This window comes from Adiantum capillus-veneris, chromosome 22 (assembly GCF_014529385.1).
Source record: "Adiantum capillus-veneris isolate H3 chromosome 22, ASM1452938v2, whole genome shotgun sequence".
Taxonomy (NCBI): Eukaryota; Viridiplantae; Streptophyta; class Polypodiopsida; order Polypodiales; family Pteridaceae; genus Adiantum; species Adiantum capillus-veneris.
This window is the reverse complement of record NC_140952.1, coordinates 29,502,912-29,518,875: the sequence shown is the minus strand read 5'-3', so window position 1 is coordinate 29,518,875 and position 15,964 is coordinate 29,502,912.

Sequence of the window (15,964 nt, the reverse complement as noted above, 5' to 3'; positions counted from 1 at the left end):
TTCTCTTTCTGGTTATGCTTATGGTTATTGTTAATTTTGTTTATGGTTATGGTTATTTGCATTATGGTTTTGATCAAAGTGATTATAGTCAACTATGGTTTTAAGTTATGGTTATGCTTTTAAGTTATGGTTATGGTTCGTTATGGTTATGCTTTTAAGTTATGGCTATGATTTTCAGTTGGTACGGTTGTCTTTCATTGGCCTTAAATCTCATGTGAGATCCTACATGGATAGCATGTAGGAGGCGTATACATGATATGGTTTTTTTTGAAAAGTTTATGTAAAAACAAAGGGAACTCTGCCGAAATTTCTGCGCACGGGAGCATGGTTGATATTTGGTGCTGCTCGCTTTCTTGGGCAGAGGGCAGGAAGTCTGGCTGTGGCTATGTCCATCTTTTAACTGGGCACAGGCCAGGCTACCTGCCCTCTGCCCAAGAAAAAAAATTTCTGCTATGGTCGTTGCTATATGCGTCGCTACGCGCGTCGCTATATGCATCGCTATCAGCGTCGCTAATAGCGACTAGTTTCACAGCGACGCGTATAGCGACGCTCATAGCGATGGGCAGCGTCGATATATGCGTCAATAACACCTTCTTTTGTTGTAGTGTTGTGTTTGATTTCAATGTCAGAATGCTTTCAAGCACAAATTTTAGAATGGTATATGAAGTGGTATCGGATTGTGTGTTATTCGGAGCAGTTGAAATTTTTACTTCATCTCTCTCTACTATGTATGCCAAATGTGCTATGGTTGAGCATCAAATAGGGGTGAATGGCCATGGAATGATGCTAAAATTTGTGGTTTGTGAATGATCATGGTATGTTTTGATGCTTATTTTGAATGCCCAATGTTGTCATGCACTAGTGGATGAGCTTCATTGGGTATTTATTACCGCGAGAGCTAAATAGTCATTTCCATCATTTGCTATAAATGCCGTAATTGCTAGTTAAAGAGCACGTATATGGGCTACGATTATCTATGCATCATTGCAAATTTTGCAAAAAGTCATTAAAAAATTTTGAGGTATGATTGAGCACAATTTTATTGCATTGCGAATTGAAAACTTTGTCGGAAGTAGAAGAAAATTTCATTTTTGGCATGCATATGGGCTTCGTTTGAGAGCTACATGATGATACATTGATGCTTGGTCGAGATATGTTATCCTTGGACTCGACTTGCTTGCTTGAATTAAATGAAAAACCTTGCATAGCACTAAAATTGAACTTCTTTGATTGACCATGGGATAGTAAAATTTCTGGCTTGTGGTTGATTGTGCATTTTTAGTGCTCGTGTTAAAAGACCAAATGCTTAAAAGCGCTAATGATTGAGTTTTATTTTGAAGGATGCGGGCATGTGGTGATTTCATTGATCCAAGAAGGGGTCATCATTGCAAAAAATTACAAAATTTGGCTACTTAGAGCCATTCCAATTGTTTGGATGAAAAGTTGTATATATCCTAGCTCATAGCTTGATCAAAAGTTAAATTTTTTCATTTTGAGCTAGTGTTTACCCAACTTTTTTGAGAGCTTTCAAGTACAAAATTTGGCTATTGAGAGCCATTCATTTTCATTTCATCAAGTTGCAGTCATCTCTAGCTCATAGATTGCTCTAAAAATGTAAAATTCTTGTGAGCTACCCCTGTTATAGCCAACTTTTTGGAAAGCTTTGAATTGTAAAATTTGGCTATCAAGAGCCCCTTTAAATTCATTCAAAAATTGCATTATTTCTTGTGTACGGCTTGCTTTAAATATTCACTTTCATTTGAGCTATAAATTAATCGACTTTTTGAATCATGCATGAGAGACTTTAAATTGCAAAATTTGCTTATGTAGAAGTTCATTTTCTCTCATGGTTGTTATGTATGCATAAATTTTCCATCAAAGAGCATCATGTGCATAACCAAAGTCATTCTTTTCCCTTGGTAAATTTGGGTATGCAAGACCTTACCTTTAGGTTTTCATTAATGTTTTTTGTGTGATTTTGATTTCAATACAAAAACTTTTGTAGCTTGTGTTTACACCTCGCTTCAAATTAGCTTCTTTTGCAAATAAAAAGATCAAGAGACTTCTCTACGAATGGGATGCTTGCTCAAGGATACTCAAAGATCATGAATAGGTGTAAACCTTCCATGATTTTTCTCTTTTGTTCATCTCTTCATTCTCTTGCTTGGCTTAAGTAATTTTTTATTCTAAGCTATGGTTCTTTCATGTTCAAAAGCTAAACATCCTAAAGTTTCAACACTTTGCTTTCTGAATATTAACTCATCAAAAAATTAGGTTTTATGTGTGCTAATCATAGGTAATTGGCCTTGACCTTAAGTTAACACTAGAATGGTAACCTAATAGGACATAAAAGTGTCCTTTCAGGGTTTTGGGAAAAATTTCCAAAACCATAGTAGATCCACTCATTTTGAAAAATCCTTTCATGAGCTTATAGTTCAATAACTACTACATATAGAAAAATAAGAAACTGGTAATTTTTCTCATCCCTTGGTCACTACAAGCCTCCAAAGTTGATGGACCAGTGTATTTTGCCCAAAACAGCAATTTCTTACGGTTGATTGCATATAAATAAGAGTGGAGATTTTTGTAGGACATGAGATAAAATGCCCTGTTAACTTCAATGGGTTGGTGACTATAACATATGGTTGCTTTACCTCACTAATGTTTTTTTGGGCAAAAAAAATAGATACAAAAAAGTTGCATTTTTGCCATTCAGCGGACCTATCATCAAAGTTTCTATAGTCACGCTCAATAGAGATACTATATACATGTTTTCTTAGTTCCCTTTGGGACTCTCAATTCAAAAGGAGCCATGGAACATGTCAAAAGGGTAATGGATCTCTTACAATTGTAACTTTGGGGGCAATGATAAAGTGCTAAATACAACAAACATGAAAAAACTGGGTTTAGCATTATGACCTCTAGAAACCCATAGAAACTACTCAATATCTAGCCAAGTTTGTAGTCTATGATTAGATATGGTCACTACCTACAAAATACACACAATTGGCCTAAGAAACTAGCAATATTGAAAAATTTATACTTGCTACTCTAAAATGTATCGTATTCTTCAGCAATCAAAAAAATCAACCATCGTCATATACTATGCTATATAGCATATTAGGTCCCCCAAAACTCAAGGAAGATTAGCTTTATGTTATACATTACACTTACACAATCAAAATTGAATTTGGATATCAAGAAAGCCACCAAAAAAATCATAAAAGTGCTAATTTTGGCCAAAAAACAGGATTATGCAATTCTTGTAAATTGGTCATAACTTTCAATTTTAGCACTTAGCTCTCCCTACAAGCATCAAAACATGTTGAGAACTATGAAGGCCTAACCTCTAGCCATATAAACCTCACAAATAGGAAGTTTAGAGTGGTATAGTTGCCAAAAATTGAAAAAAAGCCAAAAACAGGACCCGTTTTTTCACACAGTTCAGTTTCAAAAATGTTGTGCAAGAGTAAGGTTAATGGTGAGATCGATACTCAAAAAAAAATGCTAAGTTTTTTTCAGCTCATAAGGCAGCTTTGTAGATATATAGCACCTAGAAATTCATTTTCATACTCTTCAAATAATTCAAGCAAAATGGTCACTTAACAGGACACAAAAGTGTCCAAGGACATAAAAGTGTCGTGTTACCATTCTAGTGTTAATGTAGGTTCATTTCTCATTAGTCCTAGACTCTTAGTGATAGTTTTAATACTCCATTAATTTTTTTCATGACCTAGGGCTATGATTAGGCTTTAATCCTTTAATCCAATTGCCATTAGCATCTCATGATGGAAGCAATTAAAAAATGCTAAAAAATGAAACAATGAAGCAAAAAAGTGTCAAGAAAAAGTAGTAAAAATGCTGCTAGAAACATGAAAAGCAAATCTCTATGTTATGTTGTGTCTATGTGAGGCCTAGCACCTTATTGGCACTTGTCAGGCGAGGGGAATCACCTTGGCTCGCTTGGTCAAGGCCCTAAACCGATGCCCTAGGCTGATAGGGATTGGCCATCACCTTGGTAGACTAGTAGGCTTTTGTAACACCTTCTTGAGGGTTCAAGGAACCGAGAGTTGCACCTAGAGTTGCCTTGGGGTGGTAGCCTTGTGTTGTGATTTATTTTCAATGAATGACAAATACAAAACTTCCATCACCTTCAAAAAAACGCTTTGACGATGTACTAATAGATTAGGACCTTTTTTATAGCCCATAGACATGACAGACTTGAATGATTTATTAATATTGGTCGCATAGTTTTTAGGCTAGTAGGTTTATGACCTTGCATTAGCCTAGGGTCTTAATTGATTGCTTTTGTTTCCTGCATAAAACTGAAATTTCAAGTGGTTTAATTTTACGATAGTTTGAGTGTATTTTGGCTTTATATTGTCTAGTTTTTTACTATGATTCACCCATCTTTTGGAAGCAAAAAATTCATTAATTGTTCATTGTACTTCATGTTTTGTATCCTAGTTGGCTTTTGATGCTCATTACTTGTTCTTATCTTTTGAAACTCAACATTTCTTCCACGGACTTGCTTTCTACCATGTCACCGTGTCTTGCTTCACCGACACACGAGGACGTGCGCCAAATTAGGAAGGGGGGAATGTTAGCAGTGGATAACAGAGGCTACACCAGTTATGCATCAAGCGAGAGATATCTATGGTTGTGCATAATATTTCCGACACACTTTGTATAAGTCTTGGGCTCACTTGGAGTTCCAAAGTTGTATGTGCTAGTTAGAGGGCTCAAGCTTAAACCCATAGTAGAAGGGATTGTGGTGAAAGCCTTTAAAAGGAAGCCTTTATGCCAGGAGGCTTCATTCACTCTTGAGGATCCACTTTTGAGAGCTCTCTCTCTCTTGAGTATTCACTCTATGGCCTAGCCTTGAGCTTAATGTTTATGCTTAAGAGGCTAGTGCTAATCATTTTAATTAGAGTAATCTCTTCTTGATTAATCTCATTCCTATTTTCTCATTAGTCTACTTCTTCTCTACATTTCATTATGTCATGAACTAGTATTACACTCTCATTATTCTAAGTTTGAGAGAGGTATGTACTTATTGCTATTAACCACTTCTATTCTAATACAAGCATTCAATTTGTGATATTTAGCATCACTAATTAGGTTGATTAAGTTGGGTCTTAATCTTGTAATTAGTATGTGTGTCCTATTGTTTACTTGTGTGTAGATAGGTTTTATGAAACTCTAGCACCATTTACCTCGTGTGTGTAGCTATTGATGAAGTGCCGTGATTGACATGTGGTAATTAGTGTGTGCTTATCATTATTGTGCTTGGGGTTTCTAGTCTATGGTAAGTTAGACTTTGGTGGAATTGATGTGTGTAGGAGTTGATTGATTAGTGATTAGAGTAGGTTTAGAGTTATTCGTGCCATGGCTAATCTATACTTGCATTGGAGAGGTGATCTCTTGAATCCTCTATTTCTATTCATCCCATGCTCATGCTTCCATGCCCTAGTTGGGTTATCGATCCACGGATTTGATAATTTTGTGTGGGTTGCAATTAGTTCGTACTACAATGCCTCCCAACACACTTTTAACCACTTTCAAGACCCTACAAGAATTTGCAGGAGTTTGCAGATGGTTGAAAGTGCTTCAAAGTGCTAAAAAGATGAGGCAAGTGCTAGCAAGTTCCTTTCAAAGTTCTAGCAAGTTCCTTTCAAAGTGCTGCAAGCTCCTTTCAAAGTGGATAGATTGAGCACCTACAAGCAGTCCCAAGAACTTTTAAACACCTAGAAATGCCTGCAAGTGCTAAAAAGTTCCTAACTTTTATGCACTTGCAAGCACTTTGAAGCACTTTCAACCACTTGCAGAGTTCTGCAAGTGCTTGAAGGTGCTTCAAAGTACATTAAAATGGTTTCAAAGTGCTTAAAATTTTATTTTCCAATCACTTCAGAGCACTTTGAACCACTTTTAACACCCTGTAAGCATTTGCAGGAGTTTGAAGGTGGTTGAAAATGCTTCAAAGTGCTAAAAAGAGCTTCCAATTGCTAGCAAGTGCCTTTCAACGTGCTGCAAGTGGACAGATAGAGCACTTGCAGGCACTTGCAAGTGTCTATAGGTACTTGAATGTTCTAGCAAGTGCTCCAAGTTGCTTGCAAGTGCCTACTGCTAGGGCCTGCATGTCCTCCATCATGGTTGGTTGTGCAATAATCTTCCTTTGTTTTTCATTTTGTACAAAAAATAGTTCAAGAAATGGATAGGGAGCCTCGTGAGTTCAGAAGGCAGGCCACCTTCATGAAGGGGTCCAACAAGTTCATGAAAAGAGAGGGCAGGGCCCTTCTAGTGCCCACTCCACCTTCCAAGTCTAAATTAGTGTGAATACTATTTTATTTTCTGGAAATTGTGTGGCATGTGATCAAGAATTGTCGGGCAAATATGTGGCTGGTGTCTTTCATCTGCCGTGTGCCCAAAGATACCATCCGTTCTGCTTTTCAGTCAGTGCAACTGATCCCAAGTGTGTTGTACCAGACAGTAAATGGGAGATGCCCCATATAGCAAGATGTTGGGCACTTGGAAATTCTTATGAGGAGCTTGAAGGTAGGTTGATCATTTTATACAACAAAACTTATGCTAATATGTTGTGTAGACTGATTGTGTGCGTTGGTTCAGCTGAGCCACTGGTTGAGAAAGAAGCTTCCACATCCTCCATGCACAATGTGGACGAGGTATTTGACCTTGACGCCATGCTGCAGAAGTACAAGAACTTTGAGGGTGGGAAAATTGTTGAGGGTGGTGACGGAGATACTCTGAATGAGACAACTCCATCCGCAAGAAACCAAGGTAATGTATGTTTTGTATATATGTCTCCTCCCATGTGTGAACCATGGTTGATCCTGAAATGGAATCAACCCTGCAATTTGTAGCGGTGGAGATGCGGAAGAAGAGAAAGAAGCAGGTGGAGGATGAGTTGTCCAGGGCTTCAAAAAGAGTACTGGCATACTTGCCCCAAAAAAGAGAGCATGCAAGAAGCTTTATGTTCTTGCAGATTTGTATCTTTTTTTTTCATGCTATCTTTTTTAGATTGTAGCTTTGTATCTTTTTTCAACGCAATATAATCTAAGTATTCTCTCTTAGTTTCTGTCCATTTGTGCTCTGTAGTTAGAATTCGTGTGGCTGGCTCAAGACCCCCACCACCCATTAATGAGGTAGAGCACATTGATCGCCAGATTATTTGCTACGATCCAATGTCTCGCTTCCCAGTCCATAGATATTTGGCAATAATTGTAGACTTCAACAATGCGCTTGCTTGTGTGCATGATAAGCGCAAAGGATTGGAACCCTCAGATTTAAACACGCTGTACTTTGACAAAGTAAAGGGGGATGATAACGTCACCTACTATGTACAAAATGATGCAAAATTATTCTTGCTTGGACTCGGTCAGATAGCACAAGCTCTTTTTTGGTCGTTGCATGCCTGCCACCACAATCTTGAGAAGGGTATGGACAGGTGCCTATCTCAAGCCAAGCGTTGTTTGAGTGGGTGGCTGGCACAGAACTGTTGCCATGTTAGCATTTAAGAATATGGAACCTCCCCAAAGCAAATGTTTTTAAAAAAACTAGAAACCTTTTGGTACCTCTTTCCTAAGTTCAATAAGTCTAACACTTTACTACTGGATGATTTTCTTTATAAGATGTACTTCAATGATCCCAATAACTTTGTCATTCTGCATGGGATAGAAAATCAAAATGAGAGGCAGTGGAAAAATTTCCTCAATTAGGAGAATGTTGCCTCATTTATAATACAGTGGGATGAGACTCCTGACAGAGCCAAGACTATTAAGGAATGTCCATTTGATGCCAGGAAGGATGAACTTCCACAATTGGATTGGGATCTGGCACATGGAAAAGTACGGGCACAACAAAAAATTCTTGCACGAAAAATGCCACCTCCAGCAACCAATTATAAGCGCCACATCGGCAAGAATGGCCAAAGCAGTCTTCTAACTAACTAACTTTACTCCTTGAAAAAGCTAATTCCCTATAAAGAAAATTGTTCTTCTATCTAAACCTAAATTTACTATGAAGAATTTTGCAAGTCAACTGTTTCTGCTAGTGTCAACAATTGGATTGGGTGTTAAGTCTTGGTTAAGTGGTCAAGTGGTTCAAAGTGTTGTCCAAATGGTACAAAATTCTTAAAAGTGATGGTCAGGTGGTCCAAAGTGGTCCAAAAATATGGTCAAGTGGTTCAAGTGGTTGTTAAGTGGTGTTCAAGTAGTACAAAGTGTTGTCCAAGTGGTTCAAGGGGTTGGTTAAGTGGTTCAGAGTGCTTGTCAAGTGGTATAAAGTGTTGGCCAAGTGGTTCAGGGGGGTGGTCAAGTGGTTCAAGGGGCTTGTCAAGTGGTATAAAAAGCTTAAAAGTGCTGGTCAGGTGGTTTTAAGTGGTCCAAAGAGCTGGTCAAGTTTTTCAGGGGGCTGGTAAATGCTGGTCAGATGGAACAAAGTGTTATCCAAGTGGTTCAGGGGGTTGTTCAAGTGGTTAAAAGTGTTGGTCAGGTGGTTCAAAGTGCTTGTCAAGTGGTATAAAGTGCTAGCCAAGTGGTTCAGGGGGTGGTTAAGTGGCTCATAGTGCTTGTCAAGTAGTATAAAGTGCTTAAAAGTGTTGATCAAGTGGTCCTAAGTGGTCCAAAGAGCTGGTCAAGTGGTACAGGGGCTTGGTAAAGTGCTCATAAGTGTTTTTAAGTGTTTTTGGGGGCTGGTAAAGTGGTTCAAGGGACTGATAAAGTGCCGGTCAACTGGCCAAGTGCTCAGAAGTGCTTTCAAGTGTTTTAAAAGACATATTTTATCACTCTATTGTGAAAAGTGCTAGCTATTCAGTAGGGGTGATTATCTGTAATTTTAGAGGAAAGTAGTCAGGTGATCCCCCCCACCCCAGCTTTGATGTAATCCTTCCTGAATCTCTTTAATATAGTTCACTACCTCCCCTTTTTTTTATAAAGTGCTAGCTACTGTTAAAAGTGTTGGCCAAGTCCTCAAGTCGAATTTACAGAGATAAATCTTACAAGATCTCCTCTGGGGGCATGCTATTGTAGATTTTCTCAAATATGTCATTTGACATATGACATTATGCTCACCTTCCCTTGGGGACATGGAAAACCTGATGCATCGCACCATATGGGAATAGATTAAAGCAGTGGGCTTGTTGTCCAAAAGGACATAAGTATCATCTCGGCCATTTACCTTTCCTTAGAATAGGCCCTCAACCACATACGAATTTTTCTTAATCCAAGCACTTTGTGTTGGTGCATTTCAGGATGCAGAAGTCTGCACCTGCCTCCTCTGCAGTCACTGCAAAATTTTGGCCAACGATCAAGGCACCGCTCTGGTTATCATGGTGGCCAACATACATGGGGATGTATTCATCCTCATAATCACATGACGCTTCTCCATCGCTTTCATCCGTAATTGTGGGTTGTATTGGCAAGTATACCCACCCCTGTACATGATCTTTGTTGGTACATCTCCTCCATTGACCTTTCATACACCCACCACAAAAGCAAGAGAGCAGTTTGTACCTTAGTCCATGCATATCTGTCTGACTGTAGCCATTGACATAGTGCCAGGATCAAGACCCTAGCATGCACTTGCAATCACACGCTATAACTCTATTGACATCACCGAGCTTGAATCCCTAGAAAGCACGATCAACTTTCTTGCCTATCTGTGGGCATTGATTTCTGAGAGTTCCATTGAGGAATGCAACAACATTTGAAGCATTATGCATCTCCCACCCGTCAGATTTCAGTTTCTCATGTATGAGGTCTCTTTTAATCATTGCACCATCCCCATCGTGTTCACCCTTTCCATGGTATGAAGCAAAGAAATTGTGCATCATTTTGAAACCTTTCATATTGAAGAATCATGCAGCGAATATAGAATGGCCTCCTTGCTTTGAATTGTGATGCAACACCATCCAACCACACCCAATGTCACTTGACACTATAGCCGTGTCTGAAAGGACACTTTTATGTCCTGTTAGGTTACCATTCTAGTGTTAAGAGCTGAGTAGATAACAGATTTTCACACACTGAATGTCTTTTTAGCCATTCATTGTGCAAAATAAAATAGTGCTACACAAAAAAAGTGTCATGTGTCTTGTCATTAGAGATGTAGAAGTGAGTTTTCTTCTGTATAGCACCAAGCACATCATGTAAATATGAAATGTGAACAAAGATTGTGACCTGAGATGAATACCAATGCATTGACAAGATCTCATTCTTCACCTTGAAGGAGTATTTCTCTACAAAATCCACTATAGACACCACTACATCCTCAGGGAAATTGGTCAAACACTCCTTGCACTGTTGAGCTTGCCACTTGTACAAGTAGTTGTGTTTGATAAACTTCCCTAGTTTCCCTCGGAGCACAGAAATGAAACTCATCGGACTGAGCTGCTGAACCACGAGGATATTTTTTATGTGTAGGAACCTTGTCAAAAATCTTGTTGATAGTCATTCTAGAGATACCATCACTCTCTTTGACGGGACACAACAAGAGCCTTTCAAGCCCGCAATCACTGAATGCTCCCAAAAGACATTTGGTACAGTGAAAAGCACTATCAATTGGCTTTGGACACAATACAAACTCCCATAGTTCTGTCAAGGATGAAAAAGTTTCTTTTGACGCTATTCCACCACTCGAACTGCACACAAGACACCTACAAAAGCATGATGTTCCATGTAGCCCGTATCTTCCATGGCGCATCTGCTTTAAGCCTTCATTCACAACAGCAGGTGTTGTGGTCCTTCAACTTGCGTACGAAGTATGGCTTCAGACCCTCAAAGCATCTAAGGAACATCCTAATGTTAGGATGAGCCTCCTGGAACCGCATGTACAAATCCCTCTGCCACACAAAAGACATTTAAAAATACTATAAAGTATTGAAATCTAACTGCAACACTTACCTACTACCACCTCGGGGTGTATTTTTACAAAAGTAGGTATGACTTCACCTTTTGTCCACAAAAAAAGTAGGTATGTCATTTCTCCACCTTTTCAACCAAAGTGAGGTGAGGTTGGTTGAGCAGTGGGAGTTGGTGAAGCGTGAGAGTTGGTGTCTATTTCTAGAAATTCATAGTTTCTACTTCAATTTTTTGTAATGCTGAACTTATGTCCACTAGTGAAGCACTTCAGTGCACTTGGAGAACACTTTAAAGAACTTTGGGGCACTTTTAAGCACTCTGCAACATTTTAAAGCACTTTGTGGAACTTTCAAGCATTACAAGGAACTTTCAAGCAACCTACCATGCACTTTGGTGCCCTTTGAAGCACTCTGTAGCATTGTAAAGCACTTTGGGGCACTCTGAAGCACTTCAGTGCACTTTAAGAGAACTATGAGGAACTTTTTGGCACTTGATAGCACTCTGAAGCACTTTACCAACACTTTGGTGCACTTTGGAAGCACTCTAAACTACTTGGTGGCACTTTGAAAGCACTTTCAAGCACTTCAAAGAACTCTCAGGCACTTGATAGCACTTTACCAACACTTTGGTGCACTTTGGAAGCACTCTAAACTACTTGGTGGCACTTTAAAAGTACTTTCAAGCACTTTGTGACACTTCAAAGCACTCTGAGGCACTCAGTGGCACTTTCAAGCACTATGAAGCACTTTTAGAGCACTATGAAGCATTTTGGGACACATTGATGTACTAAATAGAACTATGTGGCACTTTGAAGCATAGTGAAGCACTTTTTGACACTTTCAAGCACTCTCAAGTACTTTGAAGCACTTTTGGGCACTTGAAAGCACTTTGAAGTGCTCTTTGAAAGCACTTCAGTGCTATTTAAGAGCATTCTGAGGCAATTTGTGGCACTTTGTAGCACTCCAAAGCACTTTAGAGTTTAGAAAGCACTCTAAGGTACTTTGTGGAACTTTCAAGTAACATGAAGCACTCTAGTGCACTTTGAAAGTGCTCTGAATACTTTGAAGCAATTTTTGGCATTTTCAAGCACACTAAGATGCACTTTTTGGCGCTTTCAAGCATTTGCAGGCTCCAAGTGATGCACTTTGAAGCACTTTGAGACACTTATAAAGCATTCAAAGCTTTTGCAAGCACCCAAAATCACTAAGTAAAGCATTGTGACACACTTTGAAGATGTTTTGGTTGATATACCTGAGGTAAATCGAGGAGATGCACCGGATGCACCACATGTGCCCTCTTGTCCATTCTCTTTCAAATGAAATCTTTCTTGTTTCGGGAGATACGAGTCTCCATTGACCAGAATCGAAACAAGATTTCTCTGATTTCAATTTTTAAGGTATTGGTCCTATGTTGTTGACATTGACACGTGTTTAAGGGAAACCCCTCCTCCATATCAGTTTGTAGCTGGAAACTGGCTCCCATGACATTTCTTCAATGAAGTCTTAATGCCTTCGCAACATCATTATTTCTCATTAAATTTTCAATCCCATTGACTCCATTGAGGCATGCCATGATAGTAGCCCGTTTCAAAAATAGCTCATTGTTTGAACAAGGAGTCTTCACCTTAGACAATGTATGACAAATGTTAGAGAAAATCAGCCTTCCGACTGTCTCCGATGTGGGTTGCAACACTAAGAACATTGGATGATTGAGAAGTTGCTGTAAAATGCTCCATTGAAGACCCTCAGAAAGCCCAATTTTTTTATTGCACCAACACTTAGCAACTGCCCTACATATTTTTTTTTGCCTCTTGCTTATCGATGTCACCATCCGCTCGTGCTTGTGCCATCCTTTTTTGCATGTTTCTTTGTTCCCTCTTCTTTGCAACCCAGTAGTTTTGTAGACTCAACAGAAGATCCCTTGGGATATGCTGTGTAGCAGATAATGGAGGAAGGTAAAGGGGTTTTGTACTACCATTATGAGTATTATGTGATTTCATGTGGAACGTACAAGGATGCTAATGACACAACAATGAAGATAGTCAAAGCAGTGCCATAGTACTCTGAGAGAGAGAGAGAAAGAGAGAGAGATAAAGAGGTTTTGTTGAAGCTAAATATGGCTAGAAATGAGGAGGTGGTTAATATGTCTTCACAAGCACTTGTAGCCAGCTATGTAGGAGGACAGAGAGAGAGAGAGAGAGAGAGAGAGAGAGAGAGAGAGAGAGAGAGAGAGAGAGAGAGAGAGAGCACTGACCTGCAAGCATGTAGATGTTGCATGAGCCCAATAGTAGAGGCTATGGAGAGAGAGAGAGAGAGAGAGAGAGAGAGAGAGAGAGAGATAGATAGATAGATAGATTTTATTATCTTCCTCGGAGGTCAAATATGACCTATGGGACCAAAGTTACATGTGATGTAGTATGTGTACAGCTGATGAGTGACTCTCGATGCTCCAAAATTGTAGTGATGAGAGTCGCAATGGAGAGCCCACACTTTGGCTGGGAGAGGAAAGTGTGTAGGTCTAAGTTATGGCTGAAAATGTGAGAGAAGCAAGTTCGGATGTGATCAAAAGATGAGCACTCTAGTAGTGTGTGGTACTCAGACTCTCGAACTTGCAGTGAGCATAATGTGCACAATCGATTTGACTCTTCTCCATTGCCCCAACGCCCTATCTCGCATCGAAGGAAATGGGAGCTAAGCCAAATTGCCGCGATAGTGCGTATCGCAGACAAGGGAATAGGCCCAAGCATGTAAGTGTGAGTACGGTTTCCTCTCTCAGCGAAGAACATGGTTTTGTAGTTGGGGGCAATATAGGTGGTGTAATGTATGAAGCGTGACCCACCGGATTTCTCCCAAGCCGTAATACATTGGCGTTGTAGAAAAGCTTCATTCACTTGAGAGTCAATTGAAGCATCATGTAGCAAGTGTAATGCATCCCATCTCCCAAACCACTTCTTTATGTCTTGCATCCATCCCGTGCTCAAGATCTTGCTTTTATGCGTCTTTTGAACTTTTTTGCTTGCTTCCCATGCAATTGTAGGAAGTCGATGTGAGGGGTTTTGACGCATCTTTATCATGTACTCCACAACCCTTTCCATGCCCATAACCTCAATTGGAAGAGATCCCGACTCAAGAAGTAGGAGCATATATGGTGTTTGTGTCTTAACTTGGAGAAAGTTTGTAAGAAAACGCTTTTGGACATTCTCAAACTCTTTCCAAGTAGACTTTGAGATGCTCCCACCCCACACTTCAACTCCATAAAGAAGAACCGGTGTCACCAATGCATCAAAAAGATACTTCTTGAGAACCCAACACTTGATGTTTCCCGCATTACACATGTTCTCAAATGCATAATATGCTCTCTTTCCCGCTTCCAAACGACGCATAGCACATTCATGCCACTTGTGATTGGATGGAACATCAAGGCCAAGGTACTTAAAGCTCTCAACAACTTCAAGTGTCTCGTTGTTGTACACAATGCATGGCTTCTCCTTATGGTTGGTTTTCACAAGCATAACCTTTGTTTTGGATTCATTTACAATCAGCCCACTATGCAAGCAAAAGTTCTCAAGGACAACCATAAACTTTTGTGCATCTTCTAAAGTGTGTGCTAGAAGCACTACATCATCCTCATACAACAAAAGCATGATTACCGCATTGCAAATAGTGACCTCTTCAATGCCTTCTTCTTGCATAAAGTCAAGTACCATTTGTTCCAATTGATCGATGCATAGACCAAAGAGAGTTGGTGACAATGGACATCCTTGTTTAACCCCAATAGTGCTTACAAATTTTTTTGAAATTTCTCTTCCCATGCGCAATTGACAAATCACCTTCTCATAGATTCGAGAAACCGCAAGCATAAACTCACTTGGCACTTGGAGTTCTTCCATCCTTCTCCACAAATTGTTACGTGGAATCATATCAAAGGCTTTCTTAAAGTCCACAAAACAACAATACAATCGCTTGCCTTTCAACCGACTTTCCTCCATGAGAACACGAAGAGTGACAAGATGATCAATGGTGCTATGGCATCGACGAAAACCCGCTTGTCCCTTTGCACGCTTGTCATTCTCTTCAGCCCAATCACTCAATTTCATCTCCATTATGCACCCAAACAACTTTGCCATAAGAGACCCAATCATTATAGTCCGGTAGTTGCTTACATTCTTTACATCCCCTCCTTTATGCAAAGGCTTAACCCAATTAGTACTCCAATCATAAGGCATACCATGTTGAAGTGCAAGGTTGAACATATCACACATCCACTCATGGGTAAAATCTCCCGTCCATTTGATCATCCCCGGCTTGATACCTTGAAGATCTCCCGCTTTGCGAGTGGCCAACTTTTCAAGCCCACCGCATACATCCTCAATAGTAAAAAAAGACGGCATACATGGGAGTGAACCATAAAATAGCATTTTTTCAGTATTTTCTTGCTCATATAATTGCCTACAATGTGTGTACATATCCACTAGACTCAAGTTACCAAAATTCTCAACCCGCTTGCCTCTCAAGTTTCTCCAAAATCTTCCACATGCATGTGCCTTTTCTTGGACTTGAAATTCTTGTTGCTTTACTTCCCATCTTCTTCTCTTCTTTTGAATCAATGCCTTGTATGTATGCAAATGACTTTGATAGTTGTCTTTGTCCATAGTTGCATCAAGCTTTATCAAGGACTTTCGAGCATCTTGACATTCTTTATCAAACCACCTTTTGCGTGATCTATCTTTGTTGATACCATGGAGATGCTTTATGGCAAAGCATTCTTCCGCACAAGAACAAATAGCTTTCTTGAAAGCTTCCCATTTAGTTTCCAATGGTGCATCACATTGAAGCTTTGTCATCCATAATTTTTGCTCAACCATTTCAATGTACATTGGTGCCCGTTTGAAATCCATACATAGTGATAACTTCTCTTTCCTTTGGCTGAGATTATCATGCTTAGTTGCTTCTCCACATGAAAGGTCAATACATAAGGTGCGATGGTCGGATTCCGGGGTCCATTGACCAAACATAAAACTCTTTATGCGATACATGATGGCTTCAGAGAGTAGCATATAGTCAATCACACTATCCCCATTATGTCTT